The sequence below is a fragment of the Stenella coeruleoalba genome, assembly GCF_951394435.1.
Source record: "Stenella coeruleoalba genome assembly, chromosome: 5".
Lineage (NCBI taxonomy): Eukaryota > Metazoa > Chordata > Mammalia > Artiodactyla > Delphinidae > Stenella > Stenella coeruleoalba.
The window spans coordinates 143,949,250-143,961,347 of NC_137150.1; positions in this window are offsets into that span (position 1 = coordinate 143,949,250).

Consider the following 12,098-nt stretch of genomic DNA (forward strand, 5'->3'; position numbering starts at 1 on the left):
CTTTCTGGGGAACTCGGGCTGGCAACGCTGCCGCACCGCTCACTGTGTCTCCCAGACCAGCTTCCTGGACGAAAATCCCTCGGACACCGTGGGGCCGGAGCGTGTCGAACACAGCCGCAGGAGGGAGGCTCCGGCTGCCCCGCAGACGCTGACGGCGCCCGCAGGACCCCGCCCGTGTCACCGCGTCCTGACCGGACAGCGCACCCCACGCGACCCCACCTCACGGGGTCCCCTCCAGAGACCACTCACGGGACCCCACTCGGGGCCACAGCAGGCGCACGTGCCCGCGCAGCCCGGGAGCCGCTCCTCCGGCTCCATCAGGAGAACCCTTCCCAGAATCCCCCAGGGGCCTCGTCCTCACCTCTCATTGGCCAGAGAGGCATCACGCGTGTGTGTGCGTGTGCGTGTGCGTGTGTCTCTAAGCCAATCAGCCCCGGCTCCGCTGGGGACTCCCCGCCTCAGGGACCCAGGCTGATGCGCGCTGAAGCTGCTCGCGCGACGCTGGGCTTGTGCCGGTGTTGAGAGCCCAGCCCGAGGCGGGTTGTCCTGAGCCTGGGCCTGCGGCCGCAGGGGTGGCCGCCTGGACAAGGTGGGACTCTCAGAAGGAACAGGAAAGCCTCGGCCTCGGACCCCGAGCCTGTGGGCGTGAAGCGCTTGCATCTCCTGGTGGTTGGTCCAGCACCGGTAACCTTTATGTGAGGACTCACAGTGTGCGGGACGGACGCAGCCCCAGCAGTTTACTGTCCTTTAGGTGGTGTGACCCTCACAGCACCCCGTGTGACAGGCTTGAACGTGCTCGTTAGACAGATGAGAAAACTGAGGGCAGAGCCCGGATATGAAGCCCAGGCTGCCTGATTCCAAGCCTGTGGGGTGATGACTCCACTGATGGCGCCCTGTGGTCAGTCACATGGTCAGCGTCTCTCACAGGTCTGCACCTTGCTCCTCACTGGAGATTCAGTTAGGGATGAAAACCACAATCATATAATCGTGTCAGCATTACTGTGGGCTATTGCTGGACACTGTCCTAAGTGCTCTGATACAGCCACCTTATAAGATGACTCCCGTTCCTTTCCATACTTAGCAGATGAGAAAGATGAGTCCTGGACAGGTTAAAGGTACTTACCCAAACTGGCATGGTTAAAAAATTGGGGGCCCAAGATCTGAATCCAGGATGCCTGAATTCGGGGCACTTCACCACAGTCTAGGGTGGGTTTCAGAATGGTTTCTGGGCTGGGTGTGTCATTCACTGGTGATCAAATCAAATCTTTCCTAACCTTCCAGTGTTTGGATGGACTCAAAGCTCTCTCAATATCAGGAACTTAAAAAGGAAAGAGTCCCTCCAAGTCTAAATGTAGGAGATGTCCCTGACATGAGCAGAGAAAAGGAATCCCCATGACGGAGGTTTCTGATTTCCATCTTAGCAGCATGAATCACGTGGGGTGGATGGATGACTGGGACTGACTGCGAGACCTAAAGTCTACAGGAGGACTTCTTAGCTGTGTAGCTTCCTCCGACTGGCTTCTGCTGTTGCTGGTCTGCTTTGCTGCAGTGACAGCAGCAAAGCTGTTTTCTTTAAAATGCCTTGCTTAAAAGAGCCTCAGGAAGATGCATCCTACTCAAAAAAAAAAAAAGAATGGGACACAATCATGGAAGTACAAGTTAAAAATTAATGAGTCTCTACTGTACACCCAACCAAATGGCAGAAATCTAAAAGGACTGATAACACCAAATGCTGGCGAGGCTTTAAAACAGCCGGAACTCTCACACACGGCTGAGTGTAAAACGGGCCATCACTTGGCAAAACTGACAGTTTCTGCTGAAGCTATAGATGCATCTCCCTATGAACTAACAAGTCCGCCCAAGGTAAAATCAGAAAAAATTGCATATATACCTACCCCCAAAAGCCCTACAAGAACGTTCATGTTGGCTTTGTTCATAACAAACCAAAAACTGGAAGCAATAGTCCATCAACTGGATAATGAATAAATCAACTGTGGTGTAATTCATCGATGGAACATTACACAGCAGTGAAACAATGGACACATGGCAAGATGGATGAATCTCACAGACACAACATGGTGCACACTATATGCTTTCAATTGTATTAAACTTAAGAACTGGCAAAACCAATCTATCATGCTAGAAATCAAAAAAATGGTTATCTCTGGGAGGGAGTATTGACTGGGAATCATGATGGAAATGTCCTGTATCATTTTTTTTTTTTTTTTTTTGCGGTACGCGGGCCTCTCACTGTTGTGGCCTCTCCCGTTGCGGAGCACAGGCTCCGGACACGCAGGCTCAGCGGCCATGGCTCACGGGCCCAGCCGCTCCGCGGCATGCGGGATCCTCCCGGACCGGGACATGAACCCGCGTCCCCTGCATCGGCAGGCGGACTCTCAACCACTGCGCCACCAGGGAAGCCCGAAATGTCCTATATCTTGATCTGAGCGGTGGTCACAAAGTATAAATGTATGTAAAATTCATTGGGTTATAAACTTAAGATTTGGGCATTTTGCTCTAAGCAAATGATTTCTCAATAAAAAAGAAGACAAGAGAAGTTAACAATGGTTAACTTAGAGATTGTTTTTATTGTGTTATTTACTTTTGGGAAAAAAAGTAAGTGTTTAAAATTCTAAAATTATGAGGTAAACCTCTTTGTGTTCACAAGGTAAGATATCCATGACATACTGTTGACTGGAAAGAGCATGTAACAAAACACGAAGTACAGGAGATTTCTGATTCAGATCAGAATGGGAAAGACCTTCATTCCCATAGGGCCAACAAGAAAAACCAAGACAAGATAAAAATTGTACATTTATATAAGAGTAAGAAGAGGGGAAGACAGAAGGAAGCCTTGAGAACTGGATTCCAGAAAGAAACAATCATGAGTGAGCAGAGAGACATGACAGCTCCCTGCTTCCACACTGAGGTCTGGGTAGAGTTAGCCTGCCATGGATGAAAAACCTTCATGGTAGCAGAGGGCTGTGAGCTGGACTTTGGGCGGCAGTATGGACTGATGGCACGAGCTGGAGTCTAGAAGAGCCACAAAGGCAAGGATGGAGGACTCAACCTGAACAATTCTCCTCCCCCACTCCAGGTCTTGCCATGAAAGGGGCATTGGAGTAGGGGTTGCTAAGCAGAGAGAAATCAAAAAGTCCCATGCTTTCTTTCGGTCAATAGAGTTGAGACTACAAGCAACCCTTCCCGGCCCAAATACTGACAAGATCCAGAAGACTATAGCTCAGGATTTGAGGCTGGGCTAATCCACAGGTTAACTCAGTCTGAAGAAAGATGCAATTTCTCTGGCTCAGCTAGAGGCTAGCTGAATGCACCTTTACTGCATTCAGAGGAAACGGACTTCAGTCTCTAAGGAACAAACAGGACAAAACAAAAATACTTCATCTTTATTATTCTCTTCTACACAGTTTGCAGAATACAATAAAAACAATTATAAAACATGCAAAAAGCAGAAAAATGTGACCTGTATTTAAGAGAAATTACATTCTTTAGGGGAGACCATTGATTGTTCAGTTACTGGAGTAAGAATAAACTAAAACAATTATTTCAAATCTGAGTGAACAGATGGTATATTTTAGGAAGTGAATGTCAACACTAAAAAAAAAAAAAAAAAAAAAAGGATGGGCTTAGGTTGGACAATGCAGTAGTCAGAATCAGTGAACTTGAAACAAAGGTCAGTGGAAATTATCCAGATTGGCCAAGAGAGAAAAAAGAGTTTAAAAACATGACCAGAACATCTGTGAAATGAAAGATTTGTATCAAGTAGTCTAATATCAAGTAGTCTGAGATACAAGCATTTTGGAGTCCAAGAATAAGAGGAAAGAGAGACAATGGAAGAAAAATACTTGAAGAATTGTTGGCCGAAAACATTCCAATCTTATGAAAAGCCACAAACCGCTGAAAGCCAAATATAAAGAGAAACATATGTCCGAGGAAGAATCCGCATTACATAGACCAATGGCTTTTCTTAAATGGCTGGTTTCATTGGGAACATTTGGAGGCAGAGGCAATGGGGCAACACGCTTACAGTGCTGAGAGAAAAGCACCTTCAATCTAGAATTCTGTAACCAGCAAAATCATCCTTCAAAAAGGAAGGCAAAATAGAAATTTTCAGATGAACGAAAGTTCAAACAAACAAACAAACCTCTGTAGCAACTGAACCTCCACGACAAGAAACACTAAAGGTAGGTTTGGGGACTGAAGGGAAATGATACTGAATGTAAACATGGTGCCAAGGCAGATGCTCAACTGCAGCACGGTTGACATTTGGGGTAAATAACTCTCTGCTGTGGGGACTGTCCTGTCCATCATCCCTGACCTCTACCCACTAGATGCCAGCAGCAGCAACCCCCGGCTGTGACAACCAAAACTCTCTCCGGTGGGAATGAAGTCTGCAGAAGAAAATGAAGAACAAAACAAAGGGTGACGGACGGAGTGAGTGTGTCACCCCCAGATTCATATTTGAAATCCTAACTCCCAGTGTGACGGTATTAAGAGGTGAGGCCTTGGGGTGGAGCCCTCGTAAGTGGGGTTGGGGCCCTGATGGCAGAGAGCTGTCTGCCCCTTCTGCCACTCGAGGACACAGCGAGAAGTCGGCCATCTGCTCCCAGAAGAGGCCCTGCAGCTGTACGCCACGCTGCTGGCGCCCTGCTCTTGGACTTCCAGCCGCCAGGACTGTGAGAAATAGATTTCTGTTGTTTGTAAGCTGCCTACTCTATGATACTTTGTTACGGCCGCCCAAACTGACTGACAGGAACTCTGTAGGTTAATATAAAAGAATATTTTCCTGGGTTTTTAGATTTTGAAAAAAAAACTGAGTTAAAAACAATGATAACAACAGCAAATTTTGTGGTTTGTAATTTATTTAGAAGTAAAATATAAGAAAAAAATTGAACAAGGGTCAGAAGAGGATAAATAGAAAAATACTGTTGCAAGGTTTTCATATTACAGTGAAATGGTGAACGTTAATTCAAAGTAGACTGATAAAATAAGTATATGTGTCATTTATAAAACAACCACTAAAAATATATCGTTAAAACCCAATGTTAGATGGGCTTCCCTGGTGGCGCAGCGGTTGGGAGTCTGCCTGCCGATGCAGGGGACACGGGTTCGTGCCCCGGTCCGGGAGGATCCCACATGCCGCGGAGCGGCTGGGCCCGTGAGCCATGGCCGCTGAGCCTGCGCGTCCGGAGCCTGTGCTCCACAGCGGGAGAGGCCACGACAGTGAGAGGCCCGCGTACCGCAAAAAAAAAAAAAAAATCCAATAGAAGAGAAAGAGTGGAATAGTTATTTTTTAAAAGGTGAGAAAGGAGGAACAAAAATAAACAAATAATAATAAATAGCCAGGCAGTAATAAGCAAACCTTATTAATAATGAGTAAATGAAAATGGCCTCAATCCTCCAATTAGAAGGCTGAGATTGTCAAACCAAATTTCTTTTAAAAGTAAAAGCCAATTATATGTCATTTATAGGAGATATCATAGAGATATAAATAGGTTCAAATCTAAAGAATGAAGAAGTTTGAAAACATTAATCATAAGAAAGCTGGAGTGGCTCTATTCATAAAAACTGAAGTAGGTTTCAAGACAGGAAGTGGTAGTTGTGACAGAAGAACACTTCGTAACGATAAAAGCATTACTTCATGAAGGAAACATAACACATCTAAGTATATTTGCACCTAACAATCCGCTATTATTGTTGGAGACTTAGCGCTCGTCTCTTAGACATAAAATATTAGCAAGAATATATAAACCTGAACAACTATCAGCCAACCTACTGGACAAATGTAAAACACTATACCTAATGTTTGAAAAATATATATTATTTTCAAGTTCACATTGAACATACTCCAAAGTAGGCTATACTTTGAGCCATAAAATGTCAATAAAAGTAATAGCATTGAGATAATATAGAATATGGAATTGGTTAGAAATCCATAACAGAAATATATCTGACTAAGCAGCTTTAACACACTAGAGGCATAATTCACAGCAGGGGCAACGACTCTGTACTGGGAATATTACTTGGTGCGTCTTTGGTTGTGGAAGGTGAGCCCCATCCCCACCCTCCTATTCCCAGGGTCCAACTAGAAAGAGCTGCATTTCTGCATCAGGAAAAATGTTAATATACTGGGAAATCCCCAGATATTTGGAAAATAAACAATATATGTCTAAATAACATATCAATAAAAGAAATCACAAGGAAAATCAGAAAATATTTTAATTGATTGATCATTTTTCTTTGAATGACAATTCTTTTAGAGTATGTTTACAGCAAAATTGAGAGCAAGGTACAGAGGGTTCCTATATCCCACACACACGCACAGCCTGCCCTTTTACCAACATGCCACACCAGATGGTACATTTCTTACCAATGATGAGCCTGCATTGACACATCATTATCACCCAAAGTCTGTGGTTTACATTAGGGGTCACTCTTGGTGTTGTACATTCTATGGGTTTGGACAAGTACATAATGACATGCGTCTGCCTTATAGTATCATACTCACTTTCCTGAGCATGATATACTCATATAATGTATCATTTTCACTGCCATAAAAATCCTCTGTGCTCTGTCCACTCATCCCTCAATGGTAATTTTTTAGAACAGCATACTGTGACAGCAAAACCCATGCAATGAAAGAAAAAACAGATAAATTGGGCTTCATCAAAATTGAAAACTTTTGTTCTTTAAAGGATACTGTCAGGATAGTTAAAATACAACTCACAGAATGAGAGAAAATATTTGCAAATCATGTATCTGATAAGGGACTAGTATTCAGAATATAAGAAGAACTCTTACAACTCAACAATAAGAAGACAAATAACCCAATTTTTAAATGGGCAAAGAATTTGAATGCACATTTAACCAAACAATATGTACAAATGGCCAATAAGCACATGAAAATATTTCTCAAGATGATTAGCCATCAGGGAGATGCAAATCAAAACCACAGTGAGATACCACTCTCACCCACTAGGATGGTTGTAATCAACAAGACAGACAGAAGCAAGTGTTAACACGGATGTGGAGAAATCGGAGCCTCGTGAACTGTGGTGGAAATGTAACGTGGTGCAGGCACCTTGGAAACAGTTGGGTAGTTCTTCAACATGTGAAACGGAGTTATTATATGATCCAATAATTCCACACCTAGGCATATACACAAGAGAATTGAAAACATATTGTTCACACAATGTTTACTCAGTTGTACATGAGTATTTATAGCAGCATTATTCATAACAGCTAAAATAGGGAAACAGTCCAAATGCCCATCAAGTGGTAACTCAGTCAATGAAAGATGGAACATTAGTCAGCCGTAAAAAAGAACGAAGTACTGATTTATGCTACATATGCTAAGTGTTTGAAGCCAGTCACAAAAGACTGTATGATTCTAACTACATGAAATGTCCAGAATTTGGAAATCCACACAGACAGAGAGTAGATTATTGCTCGCCAGGGACTGGGAGGGTGTGGGATGGAGAGTGACTGCCAGTGGGATGGAGTTTCTTTTCAGAGTGATAAAAATGTTGTACTGGATAGTGGTGCTGGTGCACAAGTTTGTGAATATACTAAAACCCACCGGATTGTATGTTGTAAAATGTGGATTTTATGGTGTATGAATTATATCTTAAGAAAACTGTTACTAAAAAATGGTGGAATATTGTAACCACCTTATTCCAATGACGAAATGGATAAAAACCTTGAAAGACAGACCTCACCAAAACTGACCCAAGAATGAATAGAAGTAGAATTCGTGCTTCAAAACATCCCAATGAAGAAAAAGACAAGTTCAGATGGCTTCACTGGTAGATTATAACAAACATTTAAGGACAAAATATTACCTATTATCCACAAACCCTTTCAGAAAAAAAGCAAAGGAGCATGGAATGCTTCCCGAATCATTTGATGAGGCCAAAGGAAGCCCAACACCAAACCCTTACAAAACCAAAGAAAAGCTACAGTGAGCATAAATGAAAACAATTAACAAAATGTTAGCAAACCAAGCAGCACACACAAAGAAAGGACAACCCATCATGACCAAGGAAGGCTGACGACACTGATGTCGGGGAAGCTTTGAGGAGCTGCTCACGCACAGACCAATCAAGATACGATGCAATGAACAAAGCCGTGATCAACAGATCCCGTGTCCTTAGGTTCCCTCTAGATAGGGTATTCTTGACACACGCTATTGTATTTTTCCCTCCTGTTGCAAACTTGCAAATTCAGCCTTAAATATGGAATGTTTGTCACGTGGCCTCCAAGCCAGATGTGACCCCAGCGAGGTTATCGCAGAGCTTAGGGGACATTTTCAAAGCATGAGGCAGGGTCTGGCATCTCTGACAAACAGCTTCATTTCCAGGGAATCTGCTGGAGGGAGGGCTGTCTGGACTGCCAGGATTCTCATGAGAACAGATCTGGTCTCTTCCTCTGCTCGGACCCATGGGCTTTCCTCCTCTCTGCTGGCATCAGCCTCAGGTGGGTTGCAGCACCAGACTGGGTAAATGGGGCACCTGAAGCACCTGCACCACAGTGTAAGTCGTTATGTTTTACGCCAGTTAATTTGTCTTTTCAGAGCCCTTCAGTGCACTTGCTTTGTTCTGAAGGAAACAAATTCTAAATGTGTTTTAAATCCACGTGTGTGTCACCCTGCTTTTAAGCAATCGTGAAACAGGCAAGCATACTCACGCAGGGACCTAGATCCAGTTGGAGACGGCCTTTCGCCTCCGTGTTAGAGGAAACGAGCTGACGTCCAACAAAGGCAGCAAACGCTGAGACCTCACACGTGCTCCCCCTTCTCCAGGGCTTGCTCAGGGGCTTCTGACGAACGTTACTTGGAGGTTCTGCAATGAACTCACAGAGTGAGCCAGGGACTGGCGAGCCAGCTTTCCTTCTTCCATAAATCTCCTTCCCTCTCAGAAAAATAAAGGGGGTGGTAGCCAAAAGCAGCGACCCCTCCACCTGGTGGTACCAGGAGAAGCCAGAGGTGCCCTCGGGCCTGCAATGCTCGGGGAGCGAGGGAAGAGAAAGGCGCTCTCCTCCCATTTCTCATCCTTTCTCTTCCTCTGGACAATGTGGCACCTGGGGGGCTGGTTATAGCCCCAGCCGCAGCCAGCAGTCCAGCTGCTACGTGCCCCAGACACCTCCATGTGCCCTTGAAGGGAGATGGTGTTATCTTCCATTTACAGATGAGATCAGTAAGGTTCAGATACTAGCGGTTTGCCCAGGACCACAACTATCAGTGGCAATTTGGATTCCAACCCAGGTCTGCACAGCTCCAAATTCTGTTCTCTTCCAAATGAGCATAGTACCACGCTCCACGGCACTGCATTGTCGACAGGGTAAGGAAAGAGGAAGCTGGAAGCCCTGCTAAGGTGCAGAAGGACCTATGTTTAGGTGTGGCTTTGGCTGAAGCCCCTCGTGCGAATTGGGCCCCACGCTGTTTCTAAGGGAATATATCGGCTTCGTCTAAAGGGAACAGAGTGGTTCAAAATTAAAAGGCGTCTTCGGGTTCCTGAACTTCTGCAGAAAGGAAGCAGGCCAGGAAAACATCTGCAAACACTGGTCATCTCCTAAGGGAGACGAGGATGACTCGGGGGCCAACAAGGACTCAGAGAACAGAGCTGAGAGAGGAAACGTTTCTCCCAAGATGTGGGTGGGTCAGCGAACGGGCCGTAGACGGACGCCCAGCCAGACTTGAGACTTTTGGGAAGTAACAACCACTGGTGCCTCGCATGTCACTCCCGTTTGGTCAGGGGTGTCCACTGAGATGGGCCCGTCCCTGTCCACCGTGGCGTGTTGAGTGTGCGGGGAAGACAACTTGCCCCTTTTTCCATAAGCCTTTGAAACAAGAGGAGCTTTTCCCCGGGGAACCAAACCTGAGGGGTCTTATTCACACGTGGACTTGATTGGGGAAAAGATCCTCAGCGCTCAGCGCGTGACTGAAAGGATGGAATGCGCCTGTCTGGGGAGGAAGAGTCTACTCTGCTCCGGGGAGCAGCACAGATGACTTCTGTCCAGAGAGCGATTGTGGTAGTTATAAGACGTGGCCGCCAACTCTGCGACCCTTCTCCCTTCAGAGACGGCTGCTCACGACCCTTTCCTCTGAATCTGCGTGACCTTGTGACTCCTGCCGCTAACAGAGCACGTGGGGGGGACACGATGGCGCCTCTGAGGCTGGACCTTCCTAAAAGGCGATGCCACTCCTGCCCTGGAGCTGGATGCTTGCTCCGGGGGCTCGGAGCCACCACGTGAACTTCCACCTGAAGCTGCCGTCTTGTAAGGAGTCCGTGCGTGTATGTGCCCCCGTCAACATTTCCGGTGGGGCCCATCCTTGGAGTCCCCCCGGCCCAGACACCATGCATGTTGCGTGAAGAAGCTTTAGTTGATTCCTGCCCTCAGCATTTCTTGTCTTGCCCCAGACACCGTGGAGGGAGCAGAAACAAGCCATTCCTGTTGTACTCTGTCTGAATTCCAGACCTACAGAATCTGGGACTGATAATCTTGTATTATCAATAGTGCATTTCATCATGATTTGCTAATCAGCAATAGAAAACTACAACAAAAATTGAAAAACCTATCTATTTAAAGGTCCTCACTAGCTAGTGGGAAGCAGCCACATAGCACAGGAGATCAACTCAATGCTTTGTGACCACCTAGAGGGGTGGGATAGGGAGGGTGGGAGGGAGACGCAGGAGGGACGAGATATGGGGACATATGTATATGTGTAACTGATTCACTTTGTTATACAGCAGAAACTAACACACCATTGTAAAGCAATTATACTCCAATAAAGATGTTAAAAAATAAAATAAAATAAAGGTCCTCACTAAAAGAAAGATTAAAGGATATACTTCAACCAAAAATAAAATTAATGTGAAGAAATGGCATGGGTTATAAAAAAAAGTAGTTAACTTGTGGCATCTATAATAAATTACTGTTTGAAAAGTTTAGTCTTTTAAAAAGGTAAAACTAAATAGACAATAATAAGAAGATAGGGCAGAGTTCAATGAATAGTTAAAGCACACTAAGGTTTCCTGTTCTGGAAAAGGATAGAAATACTGAGTAACTTTAGAGTTTCTTAGAAACTTTCTAATGTATAATGTATGATAAAAATTTAAGATAACCTCTAACAATATAGAAATATTAATCTTAGCTTCCAAACTAGCAGAGAAAGAGAGAAATATAGATAGATAGATAGATAGATAGATAGATAGATAGATATACATATATACATACATATATATATATCCATCAGAAGTCAGGAAAGAAAGAAAAAAGCAGAGGAAAAAAATCCTAGTAAATAGAAAATCCAAAATAAAATGGTAGAAAAAAATTGTTACATATGTCAGTAATTACTGTAACTGTAAGTGGATTAAACTCATATTTTAAAGGATAAACATCAATAGATTGTATGAAAATAAAATAAAATCATATTCAATTAATGCTGCTTACATGAGACACACCTAAAATAAACCACACTGATAAAGATAAAGAAAAATATAGACTAAGTAAACACTAAGTAAACAAAACAGCATTTTAAACACTGTTTTTAAGGATGAGCAGCCCTGCCCTCTCTGGCTCCTAGGTAACCACAGTGCGTAACCTGGGGCTTATCCTTTGCAAGCAGGTAGGATGAGAGCGTCTTGCGGCCTCTGGAAAATGCGCCCTCTGCGGTGGGCAGTTTCGTCTTGCTCCTGACCACAATGGGGATGTTCTAGTTTCACTACTACGTTCAATATTAACTATGAATGTTTGATAAATACGCTCCTCGGGTTAAGAACATTTCCCTCTATTCCTACTTGCTGATAATTTATGTTTTGAATTAAATCAAATTTTATCAAATGCTGTTACTGCACCTATTATCATGATTGCGTGGATTTTCTCTCTATTCGTGTTGCGCTATCAGTTAGTATGTTTTCTAACGCTGAACAGGATCATTACCTCTTCTTTAAAGGATCAGTGCCTTTTGGAATCAGAGCAGAGCACACGAAGGCTTGATTTTGTTTACAATGTTTTATTTCTTAAAGAAAGCAAATATGACAAAATGCCAACTTACATTAAACCTAAGTGGCAGCTCCATG